Source organism: Somniosus microcephalus, chromosome 1, assembly GCF_052327205.1.
Source record: "Somniosus microcephalus isolate GS21.2 chromosome 1, FLI_Smic_1.0, whole genome shotgun sequence".
Classification (NCBI taxonomy): Eukaryota; Metazoa; Chordata; class Chondrichthyes; order Squaliformes; family Somniosidae; genus Somniosus; species Somniosus microcephalus.
Window position 1 is genome coordinate 133,957,013 of NC_140987.1, and position 22,755 is coordinate 133,979,767.

Here is a 22,755-nt window from a genome sequence, read left to right on the forward strand (position 1 = left end):
CTGTCCTATCGTAATTAACGTTTTAAAAAACAGGAATAATTATATATAATTAAACCATACTAACTAATGAAAGAAAATAAGTTAGCTGTACAAATAAAAGTCAATGCCAGACAATCAAGTCTGAGTCTGAGACCCAGAGCTACCAGACTAGAGCTTGTCTACTACTGTTTGAGAGCTAGTTTTGCCATTCTTGTTTAGGCAATTAAATGGAATGCTTTACTTTGAGATCTTCCATCTCTGTGGAAAAGAAAACACTCTAGCAAAGTTTGGTGAGCCAGTTGAAAGTCCACTTATTAACTGTTGATCACAAGAAAACTATAAACTAATATAGAAACACCTGAATTGGAATTAGGCTTCTTCACATACACTATTTGGCCGCTGAAAGGCCTAGTATAAAGCTGGTGCACTTCACCGTGTCAACTGTAGGAGAAATGTTCAAGTTATAGCGTCAATTATTTTAGTACTGATGCTGATTTGAATAAGATTCAGTAAATCTGTATAAAGTATGGACTGGATTTTGCAGTCGGCAGCGTAATTAAGGATTACGCCGCTGACATCCGAACGGATTGGGACCCTCCTTCAAGAACTTGAAGATGCTGCGTAGCTGAGGGCAGCGTAGTGGCCCATGGATCCCAGGGGCGCACCGTGTACGGAAGCGTACCTGGGATCACGTGGGCTGGTGTTCCAATCAGGAAACAGAAGGTCTCTCATTCATTCCCAGTCTCTCAATCATGAGCCAACTACATTTTTATCATGGGAAATTACTTATATGTAAATGCTTGCAACTTTCAAGTAAAATGCAGAAACTTTCTATTTGCATCCAAAAATAAAAATAGGGGTGATATGCCAAGCTACTGTGGAATGTTATTTTGTATATTATTTAAAATTTTTGATAGAATTTTCTACTCAGATGGGGGCTGATGGTAAGTTTGAAAGACTGGTTTGTAGTTTAAACTTTTAAAATTAAATATGTATTTGGATTTCCAAAAAAGGTTATCCCTTGCACTGTGCAAGCAGGCTGCTGCGCTTGTTTGCACCAGTCATAAAATTTTCAGGTGTAATTGCTGGGCAGTTGGTTGGAAATTAGCCAAACTCTGCACCAGCAATTAGGTTTTCCATGTCGGTGTAGATCATCTGTCAAGTCAGAACTTGACAGATCACAAGTTCGGGATTTAGCACATGTGCAAGCAAATGTAGAAATCCTGAACTTGCTGTCCATTTCAAAGGTAGTATACCGACCGCAAAAATCCGGGCCTATATCTGCAGTATATAGGCTAAAACAGAAACTTTTTTACAAAGTCAAACTACTTTCTCAAAAAGTTAGGATGATGAGTGATCTTGTTAATATCTTAAAGGTGTCGTACAAGAACTACCTTAACTAAAAAATGTTGAAGAATAATGCTCAAGTCACAAAGCAGACTAGTGAAACCACCATTTGAGAGTAAGAGCGAACTTTATTTTAGCTAACCAGGGAAGAATGCCATGAAAAGCTTGATCGGTAGGGACCAGCAAACCTGTCTGAAGTTTGAGAAATCCCAAAACAAATTTTTTTTTAAGCGCTAAACTGGAAAGTATACTTCTTCATTATGCATGGCTGGATGTCCCAAGATCTTTTTTTTAAGGTAACTTGAGCTATAAAAGAAAGACAATGTCCTAGATACAAAGTTAGATTTTATGCTGAGTTTTCTGTATTTATTTTGCCACTTGTACACCAGCTTTAATAATGCATGTTGATGTGTACGAAAAGATTTTCTTTTGGAGACCATGTGGAGTATGCCTTTTTATCCTGCACCTTTGAAGACGTATCTATTGCTTATCATCCTTAGATAAGAAAAGGCTTTCTTTCAGGGCAAAATAGTTGTATCCAGCTTATCAGTGGTAAAAATTACTTCATACCATACCAACCTGAAAGACCATTCATTATCCTAAATGAACATGTGTGTGGGAACATAGAAGAAACCAATCAAATGGCCATCAGCGTCAGAAGTGGCCAGTACCTTACCTGAACCACTTCTATGCATAATTTTCTTTGAGGTCATATGTCTAGAACTGTACTACTACGATAATAAATGTTAGCTTGTTAATCTTTAAGATTATTGTATCTTCATTTTTATATATAGTGGCATGTAGAGCTGCACAGAACTAAGATGACAATGGCACCAGAAAGTAATTTAACTCTAGACAATGCTATGCTTACATGCTGTGTTGGCCAATCATTGCATTGCTGTTTGGCTGAATCTCAAAACAACCAACAACATAGATCCTATATTGTGTATGGCCTTTTGAGATGAAGTACCTGGATGCCATCAACTTGACCCAGGCACCAGTGATGGTCTTCTTGGATTAGAAGATGAAACCATTAATCCTATCCTCTATTGGACACTTGTTCTGGTGACATGAATACAATGAGACAACAAAAATGGCAACTTTCAGTGGGGACCATGGAAGCCAGTACTGAAATCAAGTGTAGTTAAATTATTATACAGAAATGTCACCTTTATTTTGAAAGGATTGCTGCTTTTGAAATCCTTGACAGTGGTCCTGCAGGCAGTGCTGGTTTTGGGTGAATGCCAGGTCTTCATGCCCAGTTGCTTCTCCATGAACTCTGGAATTTCCTTTACTTGAACACTTCACTGGTTCTTTAATAAAATGGCAAGTGTGCTACTTAATTCTGAATGTTCTGGGCATTACCAAAGGTGCCAGCCTTGGCTTAGTGGTAGCACACTCATCTCCGAGTCAGAAGATTATGGGATCTAGCCCCACTCCAGAGGTTTGAGCACATAATCTAGGCTGACGCTTCAGTGCAGTACTGAGAGAGGGCTGCACTGTCAGAGGTGCCATCTTTCAGATGACACCTTAAAATAAGCCCCCATCTGTCCTCTCACATGGGTGTAAAATATCTCATGACACTATTCGAAGAAGAGCAGGGAGTTCTCTTCTTGATGACCTGGCCAATATCTCAAACAGATTATCTGCTCATTATCTCATTGCTGTTTGTGGGACCTTTGGGGCGTTCTGAGGTTGTGAAAGGCACTATATAAATTAAAGTCTTTCTTTTTATATCCCAACTCTTAAGAGATGGCTTGTCTGACTTAATTCAGGCAATCTTCCATATCTAATTCTAAATGGTCTATTGTCTCTTAGCCTCTCCTGGCCGAGCTTAATGGATGTCCAACAGCTTTGTAGCATCTTTCCCTGCTCTTGAGTTCTTTCATTATACATCACACTTAGTTGTTCCCCAAAGAACAGTAATTACGTGTTTTCTTTGTTCTTAAGTTTTGCTCAGCAATATTGCTTGTTATTTTGTTTCCAATGTATTTAATGTTATCTCAATTTCCTGGTTCGTTTTTATAAAATTGATCTGATTACACCAGCACTGAAGCCTAAGCTGATGCTCCACCTAGAACAGCTGAATTATTCTATAATTCCATCTCGGCTACATTATTGATTGATTATTCATTGATTCTATTTTAAAATGCCATTTACTTCTTAGACTGCTACCCTAAGGGTAATAATCATCTACTATTGCATGTTTTGTTTTTCTACAACACCAAAATGTGAAAGCATATGAAAACTAGTTATAAGGAAATTACGCTGACTGGGATTTTCAATATTTGCTGGCATGTCTCTTGCCACAAGCCCAGGTCACTCGTTACATCTCTCTGCTAGTAGAGATAACTCAATTTTGTGCTCGAGATAGAGCCAAGCAATAATTTTACCTATGGCCACCACATTTCATGGAGGGGCAGAACTAAGCCCTTATATCCAAGGGAAATATGATTTTTTAATGTAATGCTATAAATGCTTTTAATATGAATAAACTATTTATTGTCTACTTTATATACTGATGTACCATTGCTCTTTGTAACATGACTTACAAAACCATTACCTGAATGATGGTCACTAATGGGGTAACTATTGTTTGTTGTAAATGGATCTATTACCATCAGTAATAGTAACAAGTTGACAAAGTTCACATCTTTTATCCTATTTAATTTTCTTCCCTTGAGCCTCCTCTCCTGAAGATGGTTCAGCCAACTGCAGCAGCCCTTCTCTCCTTGTTCAGTGTTAGCAGACTATTTACATGGAGGCCATCCCAGCTAAATCCAAACTATTCTTATCTGGTATCTACTTGTATACTTCTAGCTAGAGTCTCTGGATAGGAAGCAGGAGGGGAAACTGTGGCCAATGTTCTCCTGTGTAGCCTTGGGGTGCAGTGGACTTACTGATACTGTAGAGGAAATTGGTTAAATCAGTAAACACCAAAGATTGAATTTTGGTACTTTTCTTATCTATATGGCTTAGAGTAATACCAGAGTACATCTTCCCACCAAACTAGTAGGAGAACACAGCTCATTTTAAATGGAGATGCAGATTTAGATTTAATATTAGTATAGTTTGGCAGTATGAAAAGTAATGGTATAAATCAGAAGAAACTGGCAAGCGCCTGAACTGGATCAGTTCAATCGCGAAGAATCTGCTGCAAATTCTAATTCGGAGAATGTCCTCATTCCACATTAATGAGGAAATTCTAATATGTTTCAGGACTGCATTCATTTTTGTATACTGGAACTTTGTCTCAGTCATGGTGCAAATGTCTCATACGCAGCACAATAATAATGTTTTTGGGCGCAAAGGAACACTTTTTTTTAAATCTGTGGTTATGCACCAGCTGAACTTGACTCAGAATTGGTGAATTTTGCCTCAAAGTGGTCAAAGCTTTTTGCCTTACACCACAATCTTACTATCATACCAAAGATCAGAGCTAGAGGGAGAATCTGAATGTTACCATACAGCACTCAAAATAAATCTTGTGTCCTGTGTTCATACGGATTGCAGTAATCTCAACTTTCTAAACTAACTCTTCTTCCCCCTCACATTCTCATTGCATAATCTCCAACTCATTCTTCAAAACTGTGGCGCTCCTTACCATCCTCAATTTTGCTTCAGCATTTTAAACCCCAAGCTTTCTGTTGTGTATGTACCTTTAAGAGAATAACTGGTCTCAGACTGCAGTACCGGCAATGACCACCCCTGTATAAAAGGCGCTAGAGAGCCTCTGTTGGTTAGTTTCGTTATGGACTGCCACCAGTAAACATCTATCTGTTTTCACTCCTGCTAGTCCGTGTCTCAATCATTCACGGACTTAACACTTTCCATCACCTAATCACTACATTGCAATTTACTGCATATTCTTTTGCTATTTCAAATTTGGTGATGCTGTGTACTATGACCCTTCAACTTGGTTGCTTGAAGGAAAAGTTCCAAGGGATCTAGGTGTGCACACTGAAGCAGGAAAATCATACAAGTTGGTCTGGGAGGGGAAAAATAAGCATACGCTAATTCCCTCTAGTTTTGAAGCTCAACGGCTAGGAGTAAATTGGGAAGGAATGTGTTTGAGTTCTTTAGCAACATTGGTTCTCTCCACTTTCAGGTACAGTTTTCAAATTCTGGATTTGTGAAATCTGAAGAGGAGTGAAGCTCAGAAATTCAAATTCACCTGAATGGTTATCATTACCATAAATACTGTGGCCCCAATTTTAACTCAGACAGGAATGGAGCATGCAAGGGCATTAGTGGATGATGAGCCCGCAACATCACGCAACGTGGAGGCCCGAACAATTTAAATAATACTTCCGGGATTCTCGGCTGATTCATGCATCTGCAGGTAGGCTGCCCACCCACATGGCTGTAAAGAGAGGGATGCTTCCCTTGAGGTCTTGATAGGTGCAGTGAAGGTCAGGAGGGATGTGTTGTTCTCCACAAGTGGGAAGAAACAACCTGCTGCCACAACAGAGGAGGCCTGGCTTGAGGTGGTTGAGGAAGTGAGCAGTAGGAGTTTCACACCAAGGACCTGGATCCAGTGCAGGAAACATTTCTGACTAGATCAGGAAATGTCAGTATATGTCCTTCTTTACCCATCTCCTGCAATGCATCTTCTTCCAATCTCTTGTCTCTCCTTCACCATTCACACACATTACTCCTCACCCCTGCATCACTTTCCTCACCACCAATCACAACAGTACACTGCACCACCTCTCATTTTTATTCCTTACACATGCTCATCTCCCTCTTCCTCCTTTCACTGCTGCCAATAATGCCATCCCCATCTCATTTCTGTGCTGCTCAACAAGGCAAGTTTTGGGTCATTGTGTCATCGATGTGGAAGCCAATTTAATGATTTCAAAGTGACAAGTTGGAGGACTGTAAACCAATGAATTGAAAGCTGCAGGACGGTTAGTGTAAAGGGGTCTGGCCACATCAGAGTGGTAGGTGAAGTGCTGCGCTATGAGTGCATCCCTTGCATCTTGGGCCACAAGGTGCTCCTCACCCCCTGCATCATGTCTTCCAGTGTTCTCTTCACCATCCTCCTCTTCATCAGATGATGAGTCCTGCAGGCCTCCTTCACCTCCAGTCTTCTTTGTCGAGTGATGTTATGCAGAATGCAGCATACCACAATTATTCTGGCAACACTGGCTAGCAAATATTGCAGGGAGCCTCCTGACCTATCGAGGCACCTGAACTTCATTGCGAGTATCCCAATGGCCTGCTCTATGACTAACCTTGTGGTGACTTGGCTGTTGTACCTGTTCTGTTGTAGAGTGGTGGATTTTCATAGAGATGTCATCAGTCATGAAAGAAAGGGATATCCCGTGTCCCCAAGTAGCCATCCTCGAACACTGGTGCCAACTCGAAACATTGGGGGGGGGGGGGGGGGGGGGGGGGAGGGGAGAGGAGAGATAAGGTGAAGGTGAAGGCCTGATGGCAGCTTCCTGGATATCGGGTACACAATTGCATAAATCTCTTCTTATGGATGTTGGATGTTAATGGAGTGTAAGCCCTTGCTGGTCGGGAGGTGCCCTAATGGCTACATGGGTGCTGTCTATGGCGCCCTGCGCTTGTGGAAAGCCAGTCAGTGGTGCAAGCAATAATGCTCTCAGTCTGCCTGCTGTCTTCAGTTGGAAATTAGATACATTGGCGGCTCTGGCAAATAAAACATCTATGACCTGTCTGATGCATTTGTTAGTGGATGACTGAGATATGTCCCTCTGTGGCAGCCTGGAAGGATCCAGAGGCGTAAAAGTTGAGGGCTGTGGTCACTTTCACCGCCACTGGCATGGCCGCCAGGTATAGTAGGCAGCAGGTCTTCTTCCAGGAGGCTGCAGAATTCTGCGTCGACCTTAAACAATGCTCCTCAGGCAGGCCAAGGAAGCTGAGCCTCTTGTCTGTGGACCATGAGGGGGGTAAGGCCTTCTGCAAGCATGCCCCCTCTGTTGCTGCCTTCTCCGTGCCCCTCCTGCAGCTCCTTCATCATGCCATTGCTGCTGCAGCTCCTCTTCTTCACTCTATACTCAACTTCTCTGACTTCTTTATAAAGATTCTCCCAAGTGCTAGCAGTGATTACAGAATCACAAGCCACAAAGAAATGGAAGAACACCTGTGAATGTTGCAGCTTTATTCACATCGTGGCCCCTTTACATTCAGCACAGTGATCCCTAGAGATCTTGCCGACCTGCTGCAGTAGTTAAATTCATATTGGGGTCCTAATTGCATAGGATTTGCATATATTAATGATCCTCCCACCTCTCTACGTTACTCGCTGCCGTTAATATTGCTGTGGCTGATAATGCGGCAGGCTTAGGGCGGGATCAGCATTTTCAAAAATTTAGCCCCTCGCCCCGACCCTTTCCTGCGGGGTGGGGAGCTGTTAAAATCCAAGCCCATCATTTTGGGTTCAACCTAGATCAATGGGAACATAGCAAAAATATATGTTTAAGCGGTAACAAATATGTTAAATATGGAAACAGAAAATCTACTAATACCATGCAAAATCTTGGCATTGTATTGTAACATGTTTACCTTGGATTGAGATCTTTACGTCTCCTGGAAAGTTTGTGGGTTTTAAATAGTTATCATATTAAACGTTTTTCTGTGAATTTAGTTCCCTTTTCCTTTCCTGTGGCTAGTGATTCCGAGGTAAAGCTGTGAGACATTTCCATATGCAACGGTTGCCTTGGTACCTCATCCAAAAAATGTGGCCATTCTTTGTATGTGAGAGCCTAGATAGTCAGTGTTGTGGCAAGCTTCCTAATTGCATGGGCGTAACAGCGAGGGCTGATGCTATCCTCACCTGATATCCACAGATCTATTTCCAGCAGGGATTACTGTATAAGCAATTAGGAAGCCTGATCAATTTTCCACTAACAACTTTTCACAAAGAGCAATAACAACAACTTGCATTTATATAGCAGTTTTAATGTAGGGAAACATTCCAAAGTGCTTCACAGGAGCATAAGACAAAGACTGACACTGAGTTAAAGGAGGAAATATTGGGACAAGTGACTAAAAGCCTCACCTTCAAGAACCACATCAAGAAGACAAAGGCAAAAGTGAGTGTACGAAACAACACCCTGAATAAGCTCACTAACACAAGATGGGGAACAAGCCCGAAAACATTGCGAACCAGTGCACTTGCTCTTTGCTATTCCACTGCCGAATACGCCTGCCCTGCATGGGAAAGGTCTACTCATGCCAAGATGGATGCCGTTCTGAATGCAAGCTGCCGATTTATAACAGGTTGCTTAAAACCAACAAACACCAACAGCCTATATATCCTGGCGGGTATCGCTCCCCCTGATATAAGAAGAACGGTAACCAGCAAGAAAGAGCGACTCCGTCAAACATCAGATGAGAGACACCCTCTGCATTGTCATACACCTACACCCAGCCGCCTAAAGTCAAGAAAGAGCTTCATGAACAGTGTTGTTCCATTACAATCAACCTCATCTGAAGCCCGCATCGCCTTGTGGAAAGACCGGCTCGCCAGTCTTGAACAACCCCCAGCGATGGAAATTTTACTTGATGAAAGTCTTCCCCCAGGAGCTAATTGCAACTGGGCAACCTGGAAGTGCCTTAACAGACTTAGGACCGGTGTAGGTTGCTCAAAGGTGTCACTAAGCAAATGGGGATATTCAACCAGCCCAACAACTTGTGAATGTGGAACTGAGGCACAGACTATGCAACATCTCCTGCAATGCCCATCGTTAGAGGAACCCTGCACTGTTGCAGATCTTGCCGAATTCAACAAGGTGCAAAAATGTGTCCAGTTCTGGCTGGGCTATGTATAGACTGTCCGTGGACACGATAAGAAGACGACTAAAAGCTTGGTGAAAGAGGCAAGTTTCAAGGAGGGTCTTAAAAGAGGAGCGGTGGAGAGACGTGGCGGCTTAGAGAGGGAATTCCAGAGCTTAGGGCCTAGATAGCTGAAGGCATGGCCACCAATGAGTCAAAGGGAGTGCGAGATGCACAAGTGTCCAGAGTTGAAGGAATGCAGAGATCTTGGAGGGCTGGAGGAGGTTCCATAGATAAGGGGTGAACCATGGAGGGATTTGAATGCAAGGATGAGAATTATAAAATTGAGGAACTGGTGAACTGGGAGCCAATGCAAGTCAACGATCACAGGGGTGATAGATGAGTGGGACTTGGGACACTAAGATCAATTATAGCTCTCCTAACATCAGCCTAACTGTGTTCAGACTGGGGATCAAACCTCAAACATTGTTAATTTTTATAGCTCAGCTACTCATTGCATTTAACAGCTGAGCCAGTGGGGAATCTTATTTTTATTGTTTGACAAAATTGGTATTCATTTTTATTACAAATAATCTACAAGTTTTCATAGAATAGATAGAAGTTTCTTAGTATATTTCTAACAAACTTGAATAGTAAAAGCATGTTAAACCTATCACAACTGGGTTTCAAAATACAACACATATACTTTCATCAACACTTGAGAAATTAATTTTATGACATATTAATCACAATGGGTGTTATTTATTGCTGGGCAGTGGATAGTGGGCTTTTTATGAATGTTCCTTTACCCTATTGTTTGGACTCGAGGTTGTGATTCAAACACTTTCTTCGGTCGCCTGAGGAAGATTGTGTTTGAAGACCAGGACCTCAAACACGGCACTAAGCTCATGGTCTACAGGGCAGCAGTGATACCTGCCCTGCTGTATGCCTCAGAGACATGGACCATGTACAGCAGGCACCTCAAAGCACTGGAGAGGTACCACCAACGCTGCCTCCGCAAGATCCTGCAAATCCATTGGCAGGATAGGCGCACCAACGTCAGTGTTCTTGCTCAGGCCAACATCCCCAGCATCGAAGCTCTGACCACGCTCAATGAGCTCCGATGGACGGGTCACATTGTCCGCATGCCCGATACGAGACTCCCAAAACAAGCGCTCTACTCAGAGCTCTGGCACGGCAAGAGAGCCCCAGGTGGGCAGAGGAAATGCTTCAAGGACACCCTCAAAGCCTCCTTGAAAAAGTGTAACATCCCCACCGACACCTGGGAATCCCTGGCCCAAGACCGCACAAAGTGGAGGAGAAGCATCCGGGAAGGCGCCGAACCCGAACACCTCGAGTCTCTTCGCCGGGAGCAAGCGGAAGCCAAGCGCAGGCAGCGGAAGGAGCACACGTCAACCCAAGCACCCCACCCACCCACCCCTTCAACCACTGTCTGCCCCACCTGTGACAGAGACTGTAGGTCCCGCATTGGACTAATCAGTCACCTGCGAGCTCATTTTTAATGTGGAAGCTTGTCATCCTCGGTTCCGAGGGACTGCCTAAGAAGGTTGTGATGTCTCAGACTCCAGTAATCAGTCCTGTGGCCCAAAATATCCCTGAAAACTTGGTGACCCTTTGTTGACCAAAAATTACACAGGGTAGGAACTACCCCTAGATGCTATACCTGGGTTAGCCCAAAGGCACTCACGATGCTTATAGCTTATCAATAACTTCCTGTAATTCCTTGCCTCAGACATCTTTTCAATAAAACAATACCTGGAAAAATTCATGGAGCACCTAAGGGACGTGAACAATTGTGCAATCAAACATGTTCACATAGCAGCCTCACAGGTTTCAACATCTGGTCAGACACTTTGGCAAAACAAGACTGCATTTGGCACACCAAAGCTGAATCTGCAATGGAAGTCAAATACAGAATCTCTCAAGGGCTGTAGATTACTTGTACAAAATCTAGTACAAAAGATTACTCTGGTCACTGCAGAAGGCTGTTTAAGCACAATCTTCCAAACTCCCTTAGTTGCAGCCCAAGGAGAGGAAGAGATCTGCAGAGATCAAAATTGTCAACCTCTGCAAGATTCAGAGTAATGGTTATACTTCTGAGGCTCAGGGAAAGTCTTACAGCCTGGGCCACCATGGAATTGAACGCAACAAATATACAAGTAAAGATGGAGTTTGAGAGTAGAGGGTGTTGACTCCCTGCTCAGAAACAATTTCTCAAACACTGACCTCCAGAACAGATCCGAAGAAGGCTTACTCAAGTTCCTGATTGAGCTGTACAATACCGCCACAGCATTCCTGGATGGATTAATAATCTGAAACACTGCCTTCTACGAGTTGTTGAAGTACTCCCTGTAGCAGTTTTTTTCAGGGGATAGGGAGGAACCATTATTCCACTATTCAGGAGAACGCCCTCAGGAAGTGATGCCTCTTATATCTGAAGCTTAGCAGCATCTAAGTGAAAAGATCCCAAGAGTATCTAAACATCCTCTGCCCTATACCCTACAACATTAGTAGATGGAGTCCACGATGATGGCAAGGGAAACATGCACAATCTTGGGCAGTCCCTTAGGTGGTAAAAAGGAATATAGATGGTTGTATAGCACCAAGCGATGCAGCAAGCTTCCCCCTGCCCCCCCCCCCCCCCCCCCCCCAACCCATCCCACTTTACTTGGGTCTATTGGCACTATTTGGTACAGGTAGAAACTCACCAATACCAAGTCACCCTCTAACACGGACAGGATTACCATTGGGTATATCTCACAATACTAAGCTAGGTTTCAGATTGATTATCAGCCTCTACTGCCTTGTTTTCCTGTTTTGGAAGGAAAGAAGGTCAACTCTGATATGTGGCATGTAACATCATTGGGTCGAGGTAACCAAGGCCTAGAAATTCAGTATAGCCACGTTTGGGGTGCTACAGCCGGGCATTCGTTAAATTTAGCGCCCGGCGCAACTTAGCGCCACCTTCGCCGATATTCAGTTGCATCGCCCCAAGAAGTTGCTGCTGCGCTAAAGCAGGCGATGCACGACTATCATAAGGCGCTAAGCCGGCATGCCGAGGCGCCAACACCGAGGGCGGGCGCAGCTCAGGTGCGGCGAATTTCTGAATGAAGGCAGACACGCTGGCGCTGGTCAGCTCTTAAAGGGGGAGGGTCGACTTGTTTGGCTGCCATGCCCTGCACACTGCAGCCCTGAAGCAAGGCCTGACCATTGCTGGTTCATCAGTTCTACGCCCTGGACCATGGGGAAGCCCCGCTGTTCTTCCAAATCCCATTGCACGCTCTTGCTGCTTGTCCAGGGTCATGGGGAAGGAGATGTACTGACGTCTCCTTCTGAAAAGGGGATTGTTCACCTGGCGGATGCAGCAATGTACCGCGAACTGGGAGATGTTGGCAATGTCCCCAGTAGCGGATTGGAAGGAGCCGGTGGCACAAAAGTTGAGAGCCACCGTCACCTTCACTGCCACCGACAGAGACGTCCTGCGTATACACTCTAGGAATTCCTCCTCCACGGTATTGTTACTAATTTGGTTAGCCCAATCTATATGTAGATGAAAGTCACCCATGATAACCACTGTGCCCTTATTGCACGTGTCTCTAATTTCCCATTTAATGCCATCTCCAACCTCAGCATTACTGTTTGGGGATCTGTATACAACTCCCACTAACATTTTCTGCCCCCTGGTATTTCTCAGCTCTACCCATACAGATTCCACATCATCAGAGCTAATATCCTTCCTTACTATTGTGTTAATCTCCTCTTTAACCAGCAATGTTACCCCACCTCCTTTTCCTTTTTGCCTGTCCTTCCTGAATATTGAATACCTCTGGATGATGAATTCCCAGCCTTGGTCACCCTGGAGCCATGTCTCTGTAATCCCAATTATATCATATCCGTTTACATCTATTTGCGCAGCTAATTCATCCACCTTATTACGAATGCTCCTCGCAGTAAGACACAAAGGGGGAAAAATTTGGTATCGCCCCAGACGGGGCGCCATTATTGGCGGTGCGCAAAGTTTAGCACCTGGCGCTAATTATCGCCTCCAACAGCAAACTTGGATTTTATCGCCCCTGGAGGTGATTGGAGCGCATAAATCAGGCGCTACACACCTCTCAAGGTGCTAAGGCCGAGGAGCGAGGCGCTAACTCAGAGGGCGGGCGCAGCGCAGGTGCTGTCAGTTAGCGATTGAACACAGACACACTGGCACCGGTCAGTTCTTAAAGGGGAGGGTCGATCTTGCTCTGCAGCCACACCCTGCTCATTGGAGCCTTGAATCTCGGCCTGGGCAGACCTGTAGCTAAATCTAGCAGCCAGACACTATGGAGGGGGCCAGGGATGAGCAAAGTGCTTCTGCGAGCGGGCCTTGGAGGCTCTGGTTGGCGCGGTGGAGCGCAGAAGAGCCATTCTGTACCTAGTGAGTGGCAGGAGGCCTTTGCCACGCGAGTACAGAAGAGTATGGAGGGAGGTGGCTCAGAGAGTCTCCTCAAGCAGCATGGAGCCTAGGACCCATATCCAATGTAGGAAAAAGTTCAACGACCTCACTCGGGTCGTCAGGGTGAGTGCCTTTTTTTCAAAACCTCTCCATCTCAACCTCACTTTATGGCCAGAGGGTCTTAAAAGCCCCAATGCCCAACACTCATCCAACACCTATGGCCCTTTCATCAAACACACGCGCGCATTCCACACTTTGCATACAGTAAGGGCTATTCAACTATGGGAGGCATTTCAGGCAAGACCATGGCTGCATATTTACTCAGACGCCATCCTTTTTCTTGCAGGCCAAGCTGTCTCATAATAGCAGACAGCAGCAACGGACCGGTGGAGGGCGGCCTCAGCTGCAAGCCCTCAGCGATCTTGAGGAGCGCGTCCACAGGATTGTGGCAAGCCGGGTGATTGGTCCCGTCGCCACTGGAGAGCAATGGTAAGGTCATCACCTTTTTGTCCTCTCTCCTTCCACTTGTTCCTCACAACGGCAGCCTTTGACACTTTCAATCCAAATCACAAAATCGCTGCACTCATGCCTTCCTTGCTGCCACCCTGTCCTCACGCTAAAGCCACTCTTGTACCTCCCTGCTTTCAGATGGTGATTCACCAGGTGAGGAGACGGGCCCTCAAGCTGCCAGTGGGAGTGAAGCTGAAGGCGAGGAGGAAGACGAAGCCGGAGCATCAGCGCCACCCTCTACCGAGGCAGCCAATGCCCACACTGGGAACACGCCTTCCCTGGTGGGGAGCAGGGGGGAATGGTCTGATGAGGATGAAGCTCCAGGACCCAGCGGGCTGCAGCAACGCGATGGGGGTCTTCTCCCCAGAGGGAGAGTATGGCTTCGAGTCCTGCTGCACTGGACGCAGAGGAGGAGCGAGTCCTCACTGAAATGAGCGCCCAGGCGGAGCACTGAGCTCATGGCTGCAGTGGCAAGGGTGCCCGAATCCACTGAATCACTGGCAAGGAGTGTGGAGCACTTTGCTGTAGCACAGGCGGCTGCCACGCAAATGCTTAGTGCTGCAATACAGTCAGTGGCTGGTCTCATGCAGACGCAGATTGAGGCCACGCGAGCACTGACTGCTACCACCCTCGCTGGATCGGGCACATTTCCCCGGAGCTCTCTCCGCGCTGCAGCAGGCCAGCAATCTGTACTCCATCAGATTGCTCCGGATTATGAAGTGCTGCCCCGTGGGAGTGCCAGAGTGTCAGTCGAGCAGGGAGTTGCTGTCCTCCTGCTGCCACCCCTGGCACTTCTCCACTGCAGTTGCCATCACCTGTAGGACAGATTGCTGCCACCCATGCAGAGTTGGTGCAGTCAGCAGCCGGGCCCTCCAGGCTGGTCCAGGCCATCCTTCAAGGGCATCTGCAGTCTCAGTTTGTGACAATCAGCAGCCTTCCCCCAGCCTTGCTCCAGCCACTGGGGTCCCATTACAGAGGAGCTGCAGGGTGGGAAGGGGGGAATTTCGCAAGGGAAGATCATCCTCGAAGGGCAAAAAGTAGGAGGTGTGACAAAATGTTTTTCATTGTTTTATTGAAGGCCGAGGTTCGTGGTCAAATTTTTGTAACTGTTTTGGACACTGTCTCCAGGTTGAGAGAGCCAGTTATGTAAATGACTGCTTTTTTTTGTGTTTCTTTCTATTAGTTTATCATGCAGAAATGAGACACACAGGGTTTGTCAAATAAAGTAGTGTCTGTATTCAAAATGTACATGTTTGGTCTTTGCAATCATTGTTGCCTTGACCGGCTTAGGGGTTGCGGGATGGCTTCATTCAGGTTGTTTGAATGGCAGAGCCATTTCCTCAGAGGGGGCCTAGAAGCGACTTGCTATGAGCCTTTGACGGACGACCCTTGCACTTTGTATATTGTGTGCCTCCCTCCCGCCTTGGTGCTGCTGATGATCATCCTCCTCATCTTCCTCCTCCTCCTCTGCTGGTGCTCCAATGTCTGGTGGCATTGGCTGGGTCCTGAGGATTGCAAGGTTATGCAGCACACAACGAAGTGGGAGACTCGCTCGGGCGAGTACTAAAGGGCTCCTCCAGAATGGTCCAGACAGTGGAACCGTTGCTTGAGCACGCCGATTGTGTGCTCAACGATGTTCCTGGTAGCTTGATGGCTCTCGTTGTATCGTAGCTCAGCAGGAGTGCTGGGCGTACAGAGCGGTGTCATCAGCCAGGTGCACAGAGGGTCCCTCGTCCCCGAGAAGCCAACCTCCTGGGTGATGCGGTGCCTGTAAAAGGTCTGCCACAGAAGTCTGGCACAGGATTAAGGCATCATGGCTGCTGCCAGGAAAGTGGGCATTGACAGCGAGTATCAGCTGTCTGTGGTTACAGACCAACTGGACGTTTAAGGAATGGAAGCCCTCTCGGTTGCGGAAATCCTCAGCATTCTCTTGCGGCGCCCGCAAAGCCACATGCATGCAGTCAATGGCGCCTTGCACCATGGGGAAGCCCGCTATCATCGCAAAGCCCGTTACGCGTTCTTGCTGCTTGTCCGGGGTCATGTGGAAAGAGATGTACTCTCGTCTCCTTTTAAAGAGGGCATTTGTTACCTGATGGATGCAGCAATGCACTGTGAACTGGGAGATATTGGCGATGTCCCCAGTAGCTGATTGAAATGAGCCGGTGGCATAAAAGTTGAGAGCCACTGTTATCTTCACTGCCACTGACAGACGTCCTGCTCCTCAGTTGAGGCTGCAGATCTGGCTGAAGCAGGTGGCAGAGCTCCGTGACCACCTCCTTGCTGAAGCGCAGCCTTCGCACTGTAGGAGAACTGTTGGCGAAAAACCCTGGGAGGGTAATGTCTCCTGTACAGAGGCCTGTTGGCCCTCCTCCGTCTGGCCATGATTGCCACTCTCTCTCTGCATCTCTGTGCCCTCCGAATGTGATGGAGAAGGACGACGTTCCCATCCATTGCAGCCCCCATAGTATCTAGGCAATCAAAGTTATGAAGGTCAAAAAGCAAAGTACCTGTAAAGTTATGGTCAGAAGCCAAAACTACCTCAATGCAGAAGTCTCTCTTTCTCTCTTTGTCTCTCTCAAAATCTCTCGCTCTCTCTCAGAACAAGTGGTGCAAAAATGGCTACCACACAAAAGCCAAGAAGAGGCCCCATTTAAATAGCACCCCCCCCCCAGCGACTGGGAAGCGTTCCAGTCAACCTGTCGTTGGTTGCGTCAGGTGGAAAGGAGGGGGGCGCCACTCAATTTCCGGTCCGGGGCGTCACAAGGGTTAGCACTCTTGAATGACGTCAAGATCTGCGTGCGCAGATCGGGCGGTATTGTTTAGCGCCGCCGCAAAATGTCTGGTCAATTTCGCAAGAGGTGCAGATATCGCCGCGCCCGGGCGCTAATTGCTTTGCGCCCCACTTAGCGCCCTCTTAAGGTGCTAACGGGTGGCACTACCAACTGAATTTTTCCCCCTTAGTCTCAGAGGGTTACAGTGCTGGAGGCGGTTACAGAGATAGCAAGGCCATGGAGTGATTTGAAAACAAGGATGACAATTTTAAAATTGAGGTGTTGCCGGACCAGAAGGCAATGCAAGTCAGCGAGCACAGGGGTGATGGGTGAACGGGACTTGGTGTGAGTTAGGATACGGGCAGCAGAGTGTAGGATGAGCTCAAGTTTATGGAGGGTCGGCTATGGACGGCCAGCCAGGAGAGCGTTGAAATAGTTGAGTCTAGAGGTAACAAGGCATGGATGAGGGTTTCAGCAGCAGATGAGCTGAGGCAGGGGTGGAATCAGGCAATGTTACAGAGGTAGAGGTAGGCGGTCTTAGTGAAGGTGCAGATATGGGGTTGGAAGCTCAGCTCAGGGTCAAACAGGACACCAAGTTTGCGAAAAGTCTGCTTCAGCCTCAAATAGTGACCAGGGAAAGGAATGGAGTCAGTCGCTAGGGAATGGAGTTTATGGTGGGGACCGAAGACGACTGGCTACAGTCTTCCCAATATTTAATTGAAGGAAATTTCTGCTCATCCAATACTGGATGTCAGACCAGCAGCATGACAAATCAGAGGTAGTGGAGGGGTCGATAGAGGTGGCGGTGAGGTAGAGCTGGGTGTCACCGGCGTACATGTGGAACCTGATGTAGTGTTTTCGGATGATGTCGCTGAGGGGCAGCATGTAGATGAGAAATAGCAGGGGGCAAAGGGTAGACCTTTGGCGGACTCCAGAGGTAACGGTGTGGGAGGGGAAGAGAAGCCATTGCAAGAGATTCTCTAGCTATGACTGGACAGATAGGAATGGAACCAAGTGAGGGCAGTCCCACCCTGGACAACAGAGGAGTTATGGGCCTAGAAATTCGGGTCCCAACGCATGAGTACGGACGGAGTACTCACGCGTGGACCCGATGGAAGTGCCGGAATCTTGCATGCACTACGCATGCGCGGGAAACCGGCACTTCTGATCCTCTGAACCAAGGGGTTCAGAGGTCGAACGCGTGCGCGCGGGAGTCTGCGCGTGCGCGTTGAACTTACTTTTTATTTATTATTTATTTATTTATTTTACAGCTTTTAACGTGCGGGTAAGTCTGTACATTTTAGAAATGTAAAAAGCAGCCGTAAGGACTTCATTTTCAAAGGTAAGTGGTCAATTATTTAAAATTAAAACATTTTTTCCACAGGTTTTTTACTTTTAAATACTTTAAAGCAAGGTAAGTTTATTTTTAGTCCCTTTTTTTATAAAATTATTTTTTTCAAAAATTTAAATTTTTGTTTAATAGTTGTTTAATGTCATTTATAGTTTATTTACAAAGTGTGATTTAAAAAATTTTTTATTTGAAGGTAAAGTACAGTTTTACAGCCTCAGCATTTATACGTTTTGACAGGTCTATCTGTCAAGACTTATGAATGGAGCATTCCCTGCTCCGATTGGCTGCCTGTTGCTCACGTGATCCCAGGGGACGCATCGCACTAACTACGCCCCTGGGACACACCAGCATAGCACGCCGGCCTCTGGGACAGGCCTCGGAGAGGAATTCCACGCAGGCCAAGAGGTCAACTGCCGGCGCGCTAGGTAAGTGTAGGTCGGGGGCTTGCACCCACGGGAAGCCCCCGACCCGAATTTCTGGGCCATTCATTAGCGCAAGCTTACGAAGGGTCCAAGGTGGGAATGTCGGCTAGGAAAGCATTTGAATAGTCAAGTCTCGAGGTAATAAAGGCATGGATGATGATTTCAGCAGCAGATGACACATCAGGCTAATAAAATAGTACAAGGGATAGTCTAACCAAGGGATGGGGATAAAACATTACAACTAACTCCAATTGTTCTTCATCTTTGAAAAATTGTCTTCCATTGCAATTAACTCTGCCAATGCATAAAATAACATCAATATTTATTTGTCTCCAAATGGTTGAAAGGTGTTTGGATAGTTTCAAGTGAGGGCAAGTTCATGTCTGCAGCACAGAATTACCTACAACTTAACACAACAATAGCAAAAAGAGGCCAAAAAGATGGCTATTGTTAGAAATAAAAGCTTGCACTTTGGGATGGAGATACAGCTGCCATATGTGCAGGAAGCTAAAAAGAAAGAATTGTTAGCTTTAATGGGCTTTTTCCCATCTCATGGTTAGACCATCCCATTGAATTAGCTTAACAACTGAATAATAAAGTATGTTCATTTATTGATGAATACATTTCCTCCTTCATGCTAATTTTATGCTTTTTGAACATACATCCATTATGGTGCCCATTTGCAATTTAATCACTGGAGAATTATAATAGGATTCATATATTGCCTCTTTGTTATCATACTGAATTTAGCCAAATCTAAACAGGCTTCTTGGAATCCATCCAGAAAGGCTTCACACACACGTTGTCCCCACCTCTAATGGCTAAAAGGTTCAACTGAGTTTTGGCAGTTTCCACCGAGTTCCTAGTGAGTGCATCTGTACAGTTTGTAATTACAGGTATTGTAGTGCAGTAATTATGTTACTGAACTAGTAATCTAGAGATAACAACAGAAAATGCTGGAAAAACTCAGCAGGCCAGGCAACATCCGTGGAGAGAAAATAGAGTCGACGTTTCGGGTCTAACCCTTTTTCAAAATCAAAAAAGTAATCTAGAGTCCTGGACTAATAATCCAGATATTGCAAGTTCAAATCCCACCATGGAAGTTTGATCATTTGAATTCAATTTAGAAAAAAATCTGGTATCAATAAGTGACCATGAAGTTGTCGAATTGTGGTTAAAAATCCAACGGATTCATTAATGTCCTTTAGGGAAGGAAACATGCCATCCTTACCCCGTCTGATCTATATATCTATTCCACACCAAACTCTTGGTTGACTCTGACTGTCCTCTGAAGTTATCTAGCAAGCCACTCAGTTGTATCAAACTGCTACAAAGATCAACAAACTTGGACTGCTCGGCTGCAACCTAAGCAACAAATCAGGACATGGAGAAGGAACACCCAGCCCAGTGAACCCTGCAAACTCCTCATTAACATCTGGGGAGCGTTGCCAAAGTTAGGAGATCTATCCCACAGACTAGTCAAGCGACAGCCTCTCAAAGTCATATTCAGAGAATCATACCCATCAATTAACATCCTAGACTCATTTCATCATCACCATTTCTGGACATGTCCTATCCCATTGGCAGAACAGACTGACCAGAGGTGGGGGCACAGTGTTATACAGTCAGGGTGGACGAGTGGGCATAGAAGCCCTCAATATTGACTTCAGACCTCATTAAGTCTCATGGCTTCAGGTCAAACACAGGCAACAAAACCTCCTGCTGATTACCAGTTAATGCCCTCCCTCAGCTGATGAATCAGTACTCCTCCATGTTGAACACCACTTGAAGGAGGCATTGAAGGTAGCAAGGGATAAGAATGCACACTGGGTGTGGAGACTTCAATTTTCATCACCAAGAGTTGCTCGGTATTATTACCACTGACCGAGTTGGCTGGGTCCTGAAGGACATAGCTGCCAAAAAATGCATGCAGCAGGTGGTGAGAGATCCAACATGAAGGAACAACCTACTTGACCCTCATCCTCACCAATCTACCGGTCACAGCTGCATCTGCCCATGACAGCATTGGTGCAAATGATCACCGTCAGCCGTGGCTCAGTTGGTAGCATTTTTGGCTGAGTCAGAAGGTTGAGAGTTCAAGTCTCACTCGAGACTTTAGCACAAACATCAAGGCTGACACTCCAGTGCAGTATTGAGGGAGTGCTGCGCTGTCGGAGGTGCTGTCTTTCGGATGAGACTTTAAACTGAGAGCCAGTCTACTCATCTTTCGATTGGGCACTTTGCAGCCTGCCGGACTCAACACTGAGTTCAACAATTTCAGATAATTATCCCTACCCCCATTTTTCATGCAGTATGATTTTTGCCATTCCCATTTGCAACATTTTATCTTTCCTGCCTCTTACAAAAGTACAGGATGTTCTTTCTATTCCTTCCTCCCCTCCTAAGCCCCCACCCCCCTGTCTCTGCACCTGCTTAATATCTGTTACATCTCCAGCTTTTTCCAGTTCTGATGAAGGGTCCCAGACCTGAAACGTTAACTCTGTTTCTCTCTCTACGGATGCTGCCTGGCCTGCTGAGTATTTCCAGCATTTTCTGTTGTTATGCCAGTCTACTCTCTCAGGTGGACGTAAAAGATCCCATAGCACGATTTTGAAGAAGAGCAGGAGAGTTATCTCTGGTATCCTGGCCAATATTTATCCCATAATCAACATCACTGAAAAACAGATTATCACATTGCTGTTTGTGGGAGCTTGCTGTATGCAAAATTTGCTGCTGTATTTCCTACATTATAACAGTGACTACACTGCAAAAGTACTTCATTGGTTGTAAAGTGCTTTGGGACATCCTGAGGTCGTGAAAGCTGCTTATAAATGCAAGTCTTTCTTTCTTTCTGTGGAGACCAAGTTCCATTTTTTCCTCTGAGGACACCGTGCATTGTGTCGTGTGGCACTACCACCATGCTAAGTGGTATTAGATTAACAGACCTTAAAACTGGGCATCCAAGAGGCACTGTGGGTAATTATATACCAGAATAGCAAAATTGTATACCACCATAATCTGTAACCTCATGACCTGGCATATCTCTCACTCCTCTATCACCATTAAGCCAGATGACCAATCCTGATGCAATAAAGAGTGTAGAAAAGCATGCCGGGAGCAGCACCAGGCAAAATGAAAATTAGATGCAAATCTGGTGATGCTACAACACAGAACTACACACGTTAAATAAAGAAAGCAGCATGCGACAGACACAGAGCTAAATGATCCAACAACCAATCAGGTCAAAGGTCTGCAAGCCTGCCACATCTAGTCGTAAACAATGGTGGACAATTAAACAACTAGCTGGAGGATGAGGCTCCATGTATATTCCAATCCTCAATGATGGCAGAGCCCAGCAAGTGAGTGTAAAAGACAAGGCAAAAGCAACCATCTTCAGCCAGAAGTGCCAAGTGGATTCCTTCGGAGGTCCCCAACATCACACATCAGCCTACAGCCAATTTGATTCACTGCACCTGACATCAATAAATGGCTGAGTGCACTAAACACAGCAAAGGCTACGAGCCCCAATAACATCCTGCCTGTAGCATTGAAGACCTGTGCTGCAGAACTATCCGTGTTTCTCACCAAGCTGTTCCAGTACAGCTACAAAACTGGCATTTACTTGACAATGTGGAATATTGCCCAGGTATGTCCAGTCTACAAAAACAGGGCTAATCCAACCCAGCTAATCACTGCCCTATCAAACTACTCCCAATCATCAATGAAGTTGTGGAAGGAGTTGTCAACAGTGCCATCAAATGGCATTTACTCACCAATAACCTGCTCACCAATGCTCAGTTTGGGTTCTACCAGGGCCATTCACAACTCCTCAGATAATGAAGCAGTCCATGCCCGCATGCAACAAGACCTGGACGACGTTCAGGCTTGGGCTGTTAAGTGGCAGGTAACATTTGCGCCACAGAAGTGCCAGGCAATGACTATTTCCAACAAGCGAGAGTCTAAACATTGCCCCTTGATATTCAATGGCATTACCATCACCGAATCCCCCAGCATCAACATTCTGGGGGTCACCATTGACCAGAAACTTAACTGGACCAGCCACATAAATACTGTGGCAACAAGAGCAGGTCAGAGGCTAGGTATTCTGCGGTGAGTGTCTCACCTTCTGACTCCCCAAAGCGTTTCTACCATCTACAAGGCACAAGTCAGGAG

General features: G+C 45.7%; 1 protein-coding gene across 4 annotated transcripts in view; it reads right to left on the bottom strand.

Moving 5' to 3' along the window:
• Positions 1-22,755, bottom strand: part of vps13a (vacuolar protein sorting 13 homolog A) — a 631,135-nt gene that overhangs the window by 20,286 nt on the left and 588,094 nt on the right. The window lies entirely within an intron of this gene.